Consider the following 11,845-nt stretch of genomic DNA (forward strand, 5'->3'; position numbering starts at 1 on the left):
CTGTGGGGATATTTTTCATCATTGTATATATCATTTTTATAATGACCGAGGTTTAACACAACAGTAACAACAGTGACCTTAAAAGATCACGATCACGTGGCATGATCTTTTAAGGTCACTGTTGCATTCATCACAAGTGAGATATGTATAAATACATAAACAGTTTAAAATATTATTAAACACAATTAGGGCCGTAATAAAAAATTGATAAATCTGGAACATTTGTAATATTAGCAAGGAATGGAAGCTTCTGCCAGGAGGTTAAAACTTCATCCACGAAAGGGAGGAAGGCTTGTGTCCGGTAAGCAGTCAAGAGACAGGCTTAGTTGCTTCCAACTTCCCATGCCTTCCCCAAATTTCCTTGCTGTGGGATCCCCCAAAAATGTCTGAACATACACCATCTCATTATGGGTTTCCTAAATTGTGATAGGCAAAACATTGCTACAGTTACAGTAAGCCCAAGAGTAATGACCATTCTTCTACATATATATATATATGCCTGAAAACAGTATTCACTCAGCTTTGAATAAGTGAAGAGCAACCATTCATGCATTCATGTATTTGTGTAAAATACAATTAAAGTGCACTTAGGATTTTGCAGTCAGATTGCTTTCAATGCTCTGTAACAGATGTGCTCAATCAGATAGTGCTGCATGTAAAAGTGTGTAGTTGCATGCAATCAATCTCCTTCATCCTGTGCTTTCTGCTCATGTGATTGACAGGACAGTGTGGCAGTCGGGGCTGCCCCGACAATGGCTGCTTTGCTGCCAGCCGAGCCACATGTCATTAACACACTGGCACTGTTTTGTCTCAAACAACTCAGAGCTCTCTCTCAGCTAACGGCAATGCTGAAACCAGGCTGCTCTCTCCTGCTGAACAGATTCCTCCTGTTGGACTGATAGAACTCGGACAAAGCACCACTGCCATCAACAGTCACCTCACACCTCAGCCAGCTATGCTAGGTTCAGAAAAACAGCTTGAATGCGATGAAACTAGGGAATTTAAAGGCGAAACACAAACTATGGCTTAAAATGTTAATTGCAATAATTATCACTAGATTATTGATTATTAGCTAAATGCTAAACTCAAATCATATGCAACACACCAATGTATACAAAGCATGCATTTTTGTAGGCATTCTTCCAACACAGTTAGCCATTCTTACATTTATGGCAGATGCCCTTATCCAGAGCAACTTACATTTATCTCATTTATACATCTGAGCAGTTGAGGGTTAAGGGCCTTGCTCAAGGGCCAACAGTCACAACTTGGCAGTGCTGGGGTCTGAACTCATCACCTTCTGATCAGTAGTCCAATGGTTTAACCACTGAGCTACCACTGCCTATAAGAATGAACAAGGCTGGTATGTCCTGTTCATTTTGTAGCAGAGATCATCTAATATGTCTTTTAATAGGAACAAACACATCTCAAGAATTAACTGAGGTCTTAACCAAACCTTTTATGACAACAATGCAAGGAACACAAAGCTTACACTCCAAGCTAATGTAGAAGTGTCACATGAAATGGTACACTTAAATAGAAGTAATTAGCATGCAAAAATCAACCAAGTCAATGATTATATACATTGAACGGCAAGGACCAAGATGTAGCTCCTTTTTAAAACTTTCCCAGCATTCTAGACACATGTTCAACACTTTCACTGCAACTCATTTACTCAACAACTGTTCTCCAGGCACGGTATCTGCTTAGCATGCAAAACCGTACCAGCCGAGTTTCCTCTGATCTTTGGGTTCGTGTTACTGCAATAAAGGCAACCCAGTTGCACCACAAAGCAGTAACGTTTTTACAGCGCGAGTCTGTGAGTATGTCTAAAAGACGACTCTGTGGGGAAGAAAGAGTGAAGAGTGCGAGACCGGACTCCTCTCAACAGTGTGAATGGAAGCAGCAGCACTTGCCCTGCTCTGGTTTCAGCTAACTGGCTGGACACAGCTGCAGACGCAAAGCCCTCCAACAACTGGGGGGTCACACAAACAAGGGTGCTGCTGTGGTGTCTGAAAAGGCCCATACACACTGGGGCGGCTGAAGGAGGGGATTTTGGGACTTTGACACACAGAACTGAAGCCCTAAAGCTACCCAAAGTCCATTTATGAGCAGAGATTGTGCGCTCTGAAGTGGTTCCAAGCTCAGGCCAGTGGGCACATGGAACATCTCTAAATATTTGCTTGCTAGCACACGAGGGCTCCGCTCTGATGAATATCAGTGTTGGCTATTCAGATACAGATAGGATTTAAATGCCATGTAGATGATATCTCATTCAATGTGAAGAAAATAGCCCCATTAATGGCTCTACTCGGTTCATTAATGTTGCAAACAATCATTGTTTTGTTTTAAGTTTTTCTCAACTATGAGAAGCATTTTTTTAAAAAATAAACGCTTTATAAGAGATAAGCTATAAAAACATGGATACCTTTCTTTTTTTCTTTGTTGCTTTATTCCTTGCCCTTATAGTCTTACTAATATTCTGTGATGTATCTGCACAGTGTTCTTGGGTACCCTAAAAGTCTCTTATAACTACATTACTATAAATACTATTATTTCTGTGGAAAAAAGGTCAGCTCTAAGGGGTTCTTCAGCTTGCTCTTCTGGAAGAATCATTGTTCAATGTAGATCCCTGTAACAGAGTTTTTTTTTTTTTGTCTGTTTGTTTCAAAACCTTCAACCCCTTCCCAAACTGGAAGCATAAACTACCTAAAGAACCCTTGAGAAACCCTTTTTACTGATAGTTCCTCAAGGGTTCTTTGGGTGGTTCTTTAATGGTTCCATTTTGTAAAGAGGTTCTACCTGAAACAAAAAAAAACCCTCTATGCATTATATGCATATATTCATATATTAAATATGCACTGTAGCTGCTGATGCACCCAACACAACAATGCCCTCTCACATCTGTTATAAAGATCTACACACATTACAGGATTCATTCAGGAATGCTCATTTGAAGCCCAGCGTCAAGTTCGGTCCAATCAAAACATTTTCATATTCCACTTTCTATTTTAGCATAGAACTCTGAAACAAGCAAAAGGCCTGAAAAACAGACACCAGATCTTTATCTATATTCACAAAAATATAAACTGAAAAACTAGAAGCTCTGGGTTAAATGAGCTGTTGAATTCTGGAATCTGATTGATAAGAAGGTGTAGATTTTCTAATAATCTCTGACAATAGAGTGGCTGAAATTCAAATCACAGGTTTTTATTAATGCGCTCGTTCTAAGACATTGTCATTTCTATAGTAACTGCTCATGCACAGAGAGATTCACACTAATCTAAGGCTAATAATAAATGGAATTTAAAAAGTGTTTTGCTAAGACAAACCTATAATTGGTGATATGATGTGGTGAAGCTTTTGGTAAGAAGACATTCATTTAACATTTGTGGAAGGAGTCTCCAGTGTCAGTGCTTTGTAACAGTCAGCTTTGTAACCTTGGTAAAGGACACATGAGTTTGTGCTTTCCGGGTTCTCAGTAACAAGATAAGATGAATTATTTTTGGTCATATTGGCTTCACGAGAGTGAAAAAAAGAGACACATGTAAGGGAATGAGTGTTTATATCTGTCACAACATGAGTGATAACAGGCACTAGCTTGTTTTGCAAATGTTCCACAGCTTTAAATAAAACTAATGTAAAATCTCATACATTAGAATGTAAATGTAATAAATATTGTTTTAAAAATTGTAATCATTGCAAAATTGCTGTGGTATAAGTGGACTAACAGACTTGAAGTTGTGCTGTTATTGGAAAATAATCAACCTAAGAATGGTAACAGTAACTCCACTTCATGTCAGGTCACATCACATCACCCCATCGTTGATTATTTCACTATAACAGCATGTCCCAAACACAGCTGACAGAGAAGGAAAGTCCACATTTCTCCTCCTGTACTTAGCTGATCATCAGCAACTTCTATATAACTCTACTATATATTGAGTCGAGATTCCATCACATTCTGGTGTACTTCAATAGCCAACCCCCACCGTTTTTTGATCAAGGGCAAGTGAGACAGTTGATTAGAAAGTTTACACGTCACGCCAGTGGGAATCTGTCCAATCTGTTATGGGTAAAACAACAGTGTAAAAGGTCCTGCTAAACATTTGTTCGGCATGTTGGTAACAGAAGCAGGTGTAACCCTGAGACACATTTCTGCTCCAAAAAATTCACCCAGAATAATTAGTTTTCAAGTCACAGGCTGCTCTCTGCCTGAGCTTTTCAGAGCATGCAGGCAGTGAAGGAGGGGTTGTCCATGGGCAAAGCCACTCAGGGGGCTAATTAAAAACTCAACAGAATGCTGCATTAAACTGCTCTCTCCAAACTGTCCTCAGTTCTTTTTATGGGGACAGGTGGTGCCTTGGGCATGTGTCATGAGATGGGATTTTTTCCCTCCAATGCCATCAAATGTTCCTATTTTGGAGCTGCTTGAATCATTTGAAACTTTCGGGTGTTAATTTTGGGTTTACAACCAACAGCTACAGCTACAAGCAGCCCACCTCAACAGTGCTCCAAAAGATTATTTCAAATGAAGTCTGCGCTATGCTCTATGCTTCCGCTCTGAAGTCAGTCTCAAATTTCATGTGCATGTGCTTTATCGATGCCAGCATGAGGATATGGTTTTACCAAATGTTATGGCTCACAGACGTCTGCTCAGCCCTAGACTGAGGGAATCCAGGGCCTCCAGACAAGTGTAAGCTGGAGACAGTGTTTTAGGTGATGTGAGTGGATCTGGAAATGAGTGTTGTGTCTACCAGACCCATATACAGCATGTCTTCTACCCTTAAGAGCCCTAGAAGAGCCTGGGGAGGAAATAAAGGATTACCCACTTTACATGTAAGTGGCTTCTGACACAATCATGAGGACAGAAGTGAGGGATTGTTTCTTCTCACCACAAGTAATACAGTTCTATTAGTTTGCCAGGGTGACGTCTGTAATACAATATTTGTGAGGCTCCTCCAAAACGGTTACATTCAGACGGCAACTAATTAATTCAGGACAAGAAAGTTTCCAAAAGGTTTATATCGCAATGAATCATGATGTCTGCGTAACACTTGGTTATAATCTTGGATTAGTATTCGATTTACAGAACACTAAACAGCATGATATTGTATTAAAGTCAACATAAAGTTGTTATCATAGTAGCCCAGTTTATCTATTTTTGTTGCACACTTTGGTTGGCTTTATTTGTAAGACAATACAAAGATGATATGATGTTGTTGTTCTTTCGGCTGCTCCCGTTAGGGGTCGCTACACTGGATGCCCTTCCTGATGCAACCCTCTCATTTTACCCGGGCATGGGACCGGCACCAAGAATACACTCCCAGTGGCTGGGTCAGTTCCCTGTCCGGGAATCCATCCCGGGCTGAGGTGATGAGAGCGCCGGATCCTTAGCTGCTAGACTACCAGAGACCCACAAAGATGAAATGATAACATCTGATAACATATTCTGGAAGCGTTAAACATTTTTCTAGACACATATACAGAGACCACTAAATTAAAGACCAGTGAAATGGTTCTGAGTGGTTCTTTGGATAGTCGAGTTCTTAGCTTTAAAGCGGTTCTGCCTGGAACCCTCTCTGCAGAACTTTTAAGGGCTCCACTGAGGGACAAAACAGAAAAAGGATAAGGGCCAGAACTTAAAATTATTCACATTTGTTAATTGAATAGGGCTTTTGAGTGAGTTGCTCACAAGTGACCACTATGATTTCCTCTAACACGTTTTCATTAAAGCATTAACACCATCGTCAGAAGTAAAGATATATCACCTATTTTAGTACTTGGAGTGCTATTTAAAGCAAAGGACAGCCTGTTGTTTGTTAAGGACAGGGATTATATAATCCATAATCATAACACAAGATGGTCAGGTCTGTCTACGTCTGAAATATTAACTAGTCGTAAACTGAAGAGTCTGATCGTCTTTTTCAAAATATTTGAAAAGATTTAAAAATGGCATAATTATCCACCTTGCATGGTTTTTATGGCTTGGTCTGAAGAACGATTTGAGCGGATTCAGTTTATTTTTAAGCTGTTGTGTTGGGACAGTCAATGACAGCACTGAGGAAGTAATTCAGACTTTCCCTGTGAGAGTACTGGAGCGTGGTTTAACGGCTTAAATACAGACTAAAGCTCTTCTCCATAACATCAGTGAAGCATCAAACCACCAAAGCCCAAACTTGGTAACCAAAGTTTTTATCCAGTGAGAGAATCAGGGCAGAGCTCTGCATTTCTATGGCACTGGAGGTTGCTGATTTCCCACACCGTTCACTAAAGCAGCCAGTAAATGCAGCAATGTGTGCCTGTCAGTCAGACGACATCTCTGTGAGCCGTTCCCACTGAGCACTCCCAAAACACATCTGTCTTTGTGAAGTTAAAGAGACAACAAAATTCTGCTGATTTTTCAGATTCAAAAGTGTGGGTTAATGAAGTGAAACCACTTGAGTTGGCATGCACTTCTTTCCACACTATTCAGAGATCACAGCTGTCTATAGTCACTCAATATAACCACACACATCTTACAATTATAAGTCTCTATCTCACAATTCTGTGATCTTAAGATACTGAGACAAAGTTTGCCAAAAAATATAAATTTTTCTATATATAAAAATATGTTGCATTATATATAACGACTTTTTTGTTCCTGCCATCAAAGTATGAAATCCCTGTCTTACTGGATAAGACAGGGGATAAATAACTTCCACTTGTTTATGATGCATAAGCAGTGAGTGTGCTTCATGAGAAGCTGAGAGAAGCGATTTGTGTAGAATTCCACAGATTTAAAACAAGAAACAAACAAAATTAAACCATTTGCAATGGTTTGGCGTATTTTTATCTTGCAGAAGATGGTAAACTGAAGCTCCATGATGGGAAGCCCTTTAATTATACCATGGAATAATTCTGTTTTTATTGCAACCATCTGGAGCAACTTACCACTCCCAAAAACAAAGATCATACTACAATAATAAAACGCCACTGGTCAAGATAACAACAAAACACAACATCCTATCATCACCAACATTTTCAATGAAGTTGAAAAATAGAAAGCAGTTGTTAGCAATTGTATATGGAGTCATACTCAACACAAATTTTTCATTGCATTTATCTTTTTATGATGATATTATAGTGCAGTTGCCCAAATTCCTTTGTAAGCATCCTTCTATCCATCCAGTCAACAATATGCCTAGTCTGAGATTGAATACTAATCTATATAAAAAAAAATCAGTCAAGCAATCTTGTACTCAACACAAACCAGTGGAGCATTTTAACAAAGGTTATATAAAACCCTCTGATCCAAGCTGAGAGTAAGCAGAACGAGCGATTAAAGAACACAGGGACTGTTGATGAAAGATCTTGTTGCCACAGTTTAGTGCACTTGTTTAAATACACTTGGTTAGAAAATTGCACCACTTTTGTTTCCAAAAATGTGCATGCTTAAAACAACCGTATGATGACTTACTCATGGCTAGATTGTAAGTATGATTGCACTGATCACTTGACATCCACACCCATCATATATTTTAAATGCAGCATGGGCATTCTGTCAGGCTTTCTCTCTTCCATCTCACACTCAAGAGCGCATGATATATAATCAAACAGCATGAGCTTTCGCCCGTGGACAGACAGTCCGCTTCTCCATTCAAACCAGTCACATGACTGTGGATCCCACAGAGAGACAAAGCGCACCACAGCAGGAACTCTTCACTTCTAGTGCCAAGCCCTAAGGACACTGGCAACACTTCCTGCATGTAAACACTTCTGCCCTACAGGACTGACTGGCATTGCTTAACTCACTGATGTGTCACACATCTTAGCTGTTAATGCTACAGTATTTATCCGGGCTGTGACAAGGTGCAGAACGGGACATTTCTGAACGTAAACTAGTAATAAGCTTCTCTAGAGGAAACAAGCAGTGTGGCATAAAGTATAATAATAACAAGAAAATTATTTAGTGCAGTAGTGAAATATTGTCATGACAATTATTTTTGTTGACGAAACTCCACCAATGCATTGGTCCATATACAGAAATTAAAATGAAATTTTGGAAAACCATTTCAGTTTCAACTGAGAATCACAGCATGTGATGCACTGATAAATTTGTAAAAAACAAAAGGTTCCTGGAAAAACTTTTAAGGATTCTTTAGGTGATCTCATTGGTCCAGACCTTAAGATGCCGCCAAGAACGTTATTGCAATCATTAAAATTTCTATAATAATAATAATAATAATAATAATAATAATAATAATAATAATAATGAGAAGAATAAGAAGAAGAGGAAGAAGAAGAAGAATTAGAAAACCTAAGGTTTTCCAGTGGCATTTTTATTATTTATAGCATGGAAGATTAGGCCTACTTCATGTTTCATGAATATTTAATAATATCACAATATTATATAAATATTATAATAATAACATCAATGCTAGATGATTTTTCATGTAAACTATTAGCTGTTTTAAATTTTGCATTTTACTTTATGCATAAAAGTGTCATAACTTGATTTTGGTGAAAACACCAATTTTCTTTCATGCAAAAATAAACAAATAAATAAATAAAATTGCATATTTAATCATGCAAATCACGGAAATTGATTATTAATCGCATCTTTAAGTCAAGCAATCTAATGAACATACACCACACTGAAATATATAAAAAAAAATCATTAGCAAATAAAACACCTTTAGATTAATAATAAGTGAGATCTCACCAGTTCTATGCAAAAGTACCAGCTCGGTCCAAACTCATGGATCCGCTTTGAGGCGCGCGCACTCGGGTTAAAGTTTCTAAGATGAAAGTTTCCTCAAATTAGATGCTCAGTCTACACGAAACTCGAGATACTTCCACAGATAGACACTACAGCTGAAAGGAAACCGCGAGTTTCGCCAGGTGCTGAGACATGGACGTGTTTGCAGAAGTAGAAACACAAGTCCTGAGAGCGTCTCCTAACTTGTGACGGGACAGAGCGCGTGAGTGTGGAGCTCGAGCTCAGGGCTCAGAGCTCAGCCTCACAGCAGCACTGCTAATTAGCATAGCAATGGAGAGGAGGAGAACCACTTAAACCTGGAGAAGTGAGGGGAGAAAAGCCACTTTCAGGGCTCATGTTCTCCAACTTTTCACACAGAACAAGCCATAGGCTATATTCATCCAAAATGAAAACACTTTTTCACTGCCTAGCCACATTATCTAGTCACTTTTATCTAGCCACATTTATCTCTATTGTCTAACCGCACTGTATCTCGTTTAATGTACGAAATATGTTTAATTACCTTTAAATACGTGTAAAGTTAACTCTTCATATGCTTATACAAATGTTTTTTTTTTTAATTATTTTCAGGCCCTTTACAAATCACCGTCACTGAATCTGTAACTGTGCTTTCAAGTCGTTTGATAGAAAATAAAGAGAAATGGCGCCACCTAGTGTTGAATTAGCCTAGGCTTCATTTTAAGCTGAATTTTGGTGTGTCAAACATGAAGTTGATGTAAACACATTTTAGAGTGTACTAACATTGAGCTCTTAACACAGATTTCCTAAAAACAAAAACTGTTAGGTACTGAAATAATAAGAAGAGTTATTCTGTTGGACTGAGTGGTGTGGTGGTGCACTGGGTATTGTAGTAGGGTGGTAGGTTCGATCCTGAGCACTGGTCGTTGTCTGTGTGGAGTTTTGCTTGTTTTCTTCATGTTTGCATGGGTTTATTACAGGTTCTCTGATTTCCTTCCTTCTCACAAAAAAAAAAAAACAATGCCAGTAGGTGGATTGGATAAGTTGCACATATAAATGTGTGTGTATGTGTGTGTGTGTGTCTGTGGTGCCTTGCGATGGACTGGTGTCCCATTCGGGGTGTATTCATGCCCAGTGTTCCTGGGATCCACCTCCACCCCGATAAGGATAAAGCGTGTGAGGGAATGAGTGAGTAAGAGCATCCTGGACTGTCTCATACATCCCTGGGCCTAGTGAACCTCTGTTCGGTAAGTGTTGCAAGCTTGTCCTGTTCCCCAACATTTCCATTGCCTAAAATTGAAGCGTAAGATTACTAGACTTTAGATGTAGTATCAGTGCCTCATCCTGACACACTTCTACAGCTATGGTTCCTCTCACCATCCTGACCTGCAAGATTCATCAGGATAATTCTTCTGCTTGGAGCATCAGCACTTATGACTTACCCTCTGCTGTCGTGGATGTAGTGTTCTACATTGATACTTCCCAAAAACTGTTTATGAACATGTCTCACCTTTTTTTCAGTGGATAATTTCACCTGAATACTGTAGACTTGTACCTAAAACTTCCGCTGTGATCGTAAACCTATGATGCTCATACTAAACATTCTTTCAACACACTTGCGACTTTATCGTACACAAGTGTAGAATAGTTGTGATGATTTATAATCGCACTATCTGGTGTCACCCAGAAGAGGATGGGTTCCCTTTTAACTCTGGTTCCTCTCAAGGTCTCTTCCTCATGTTGTCTCAGGAAGTTTTTCTTTGTCACTGTCGCCTCTGGCTTGCTCATTAGGGATCTAAATATAAATGAACATTTCTTTAAAGCTGTATTGCTACTACGCCTTTTGGCAAAAGCTTTATACAAATAACATTAAATGAATTTAATTAACATGAACAACTTCATAAAAGTAACACGTTAATGTGGCATAATTACATAACCCACTCAATAGTGACAAGTGATGAATAGTGATGTGTCAGTTACTAGACTAATAACACTATGTAACAATTTTTTTTCTTTGCTAGTAAGTGTTATTTTCTAATTGCTTATATCACAAAAGTTTAGAAAATGGCTATTATTCCCCCCAAACTTTGCTTCTGTGACATTGGTATTTTGAGATGTGCCTATTTTCAGTGAGAAAACAGGCAAATTTGTGTCAAACAGGTAAATTTCAAAATGTTTTTTTTTCTGGCCTCAAAGAGGATTACAACAGCATCAAGACATTTCTGACCGCCTTGAGGTATGATGAGTATGGCTGGGAGGTCATCAGACTTCAAAATGGTGGCATTCCTGATGGGTCTCCAAGGAGGTTTTACCAAGTTTCTCTGCTATCTTTGTCTTTGGGACAGCAGGTACACCAAGGCAGACTACCAAAGGTGGGACTGGCCACAGCGGACCGAGTTCTCTGTGGGGAGGAGCAACGTCAAGTGGGAGCCATTGGCGGACCCCCAGAAGGTGCTGCTGCTGCTGATGATGATGATCAAATTTGTCACAGATCTAGATAAGGAGTCGGCAGCCTTCAAGTACCTCCAAGACTTCTTTCCTAAACTGTCTGAGGCAAAAGTCGAAGCCGCTGTCTTTATCGGACCACAGATAAAGAAGATCCTCGAGCGTAAGGAGTTCCCCAAGAAGCTCACTAGGAAGGAGAAAGCGGGCTGGAACAGCTTTGTCACAGTGGTTCAGGGATTTCTGGATAATCACAAAGCCAAAAACTATGTGGAGCTGGTTGAAACTCTGGCAAAGAACTATGGCACAATGGGCTGCAGGATGTCTCTCAATGTCCATATCCTTAATGCTCCTCTTGATAAATTCAAGGAGTTCAACATGAGAGTATACTTAGAGGAGCGAGACGAGCGCTTCCACCAGGATATACTGGACTTTGAATGCTGATACCAAGGACAATATAACGGGAGTACGATGGGAGACTACATTTGGGGGCTGCTTGTGAAAGTGATTTAACATATATTCATACAGTAAATCTAAAAAAAAAATACTCATTTCTAAATCTTTTGTGATCATTTTTTTCTGAATTTGTGTAAACAAAAAGATGCAGATTCACCCAATGAAAATAGGTACATTTCAAAATACCAATGTCCTGGTCACAAAAGCAAAGTATGAGGGGATTAATAG

General features: G+C 39.2%; 1 protein-coding gene across 1 annotated transcript in view; it reads right to left on the bottom strand.

Moving 5' to 3' along the window:
- The window catches only part of megf10 (multiple EGF-like-domains 10), a 59,566-nt gene extending 50,618 nt beyond the window's left edge, over window positions 1-8,948 (bottom strand). The window contains exon 1 of the mRNA XM_026941986.3: window positions 8,705-8,948. The gene's annotated coding sequence lies outside the window, so the exon portion shown is untranslated. The remainder of the gene's footprint in view (window positions 1-8,704) is intronic.
- Window positions 8,949-11,845: the final 2,897 nt, after the last annotated feature.

This window comes from Pangasianodon hypophthalmus, chromosome 17, assembly GCF_027358585.1.
Source record: "Pangasianodon hypophthalmus isolate fPanHyp1 chromosome 17, fPanHyp1.pri, whole genome shotgun sequence".
Taxonomy (NCBI): domain Eukaryota; kingdom Metazoa; phylum Chordata; class Actinopteri; order Siluriformes; family Pangasiidae; genus Pangasianodon; species Pangasianodon hypophthalmus.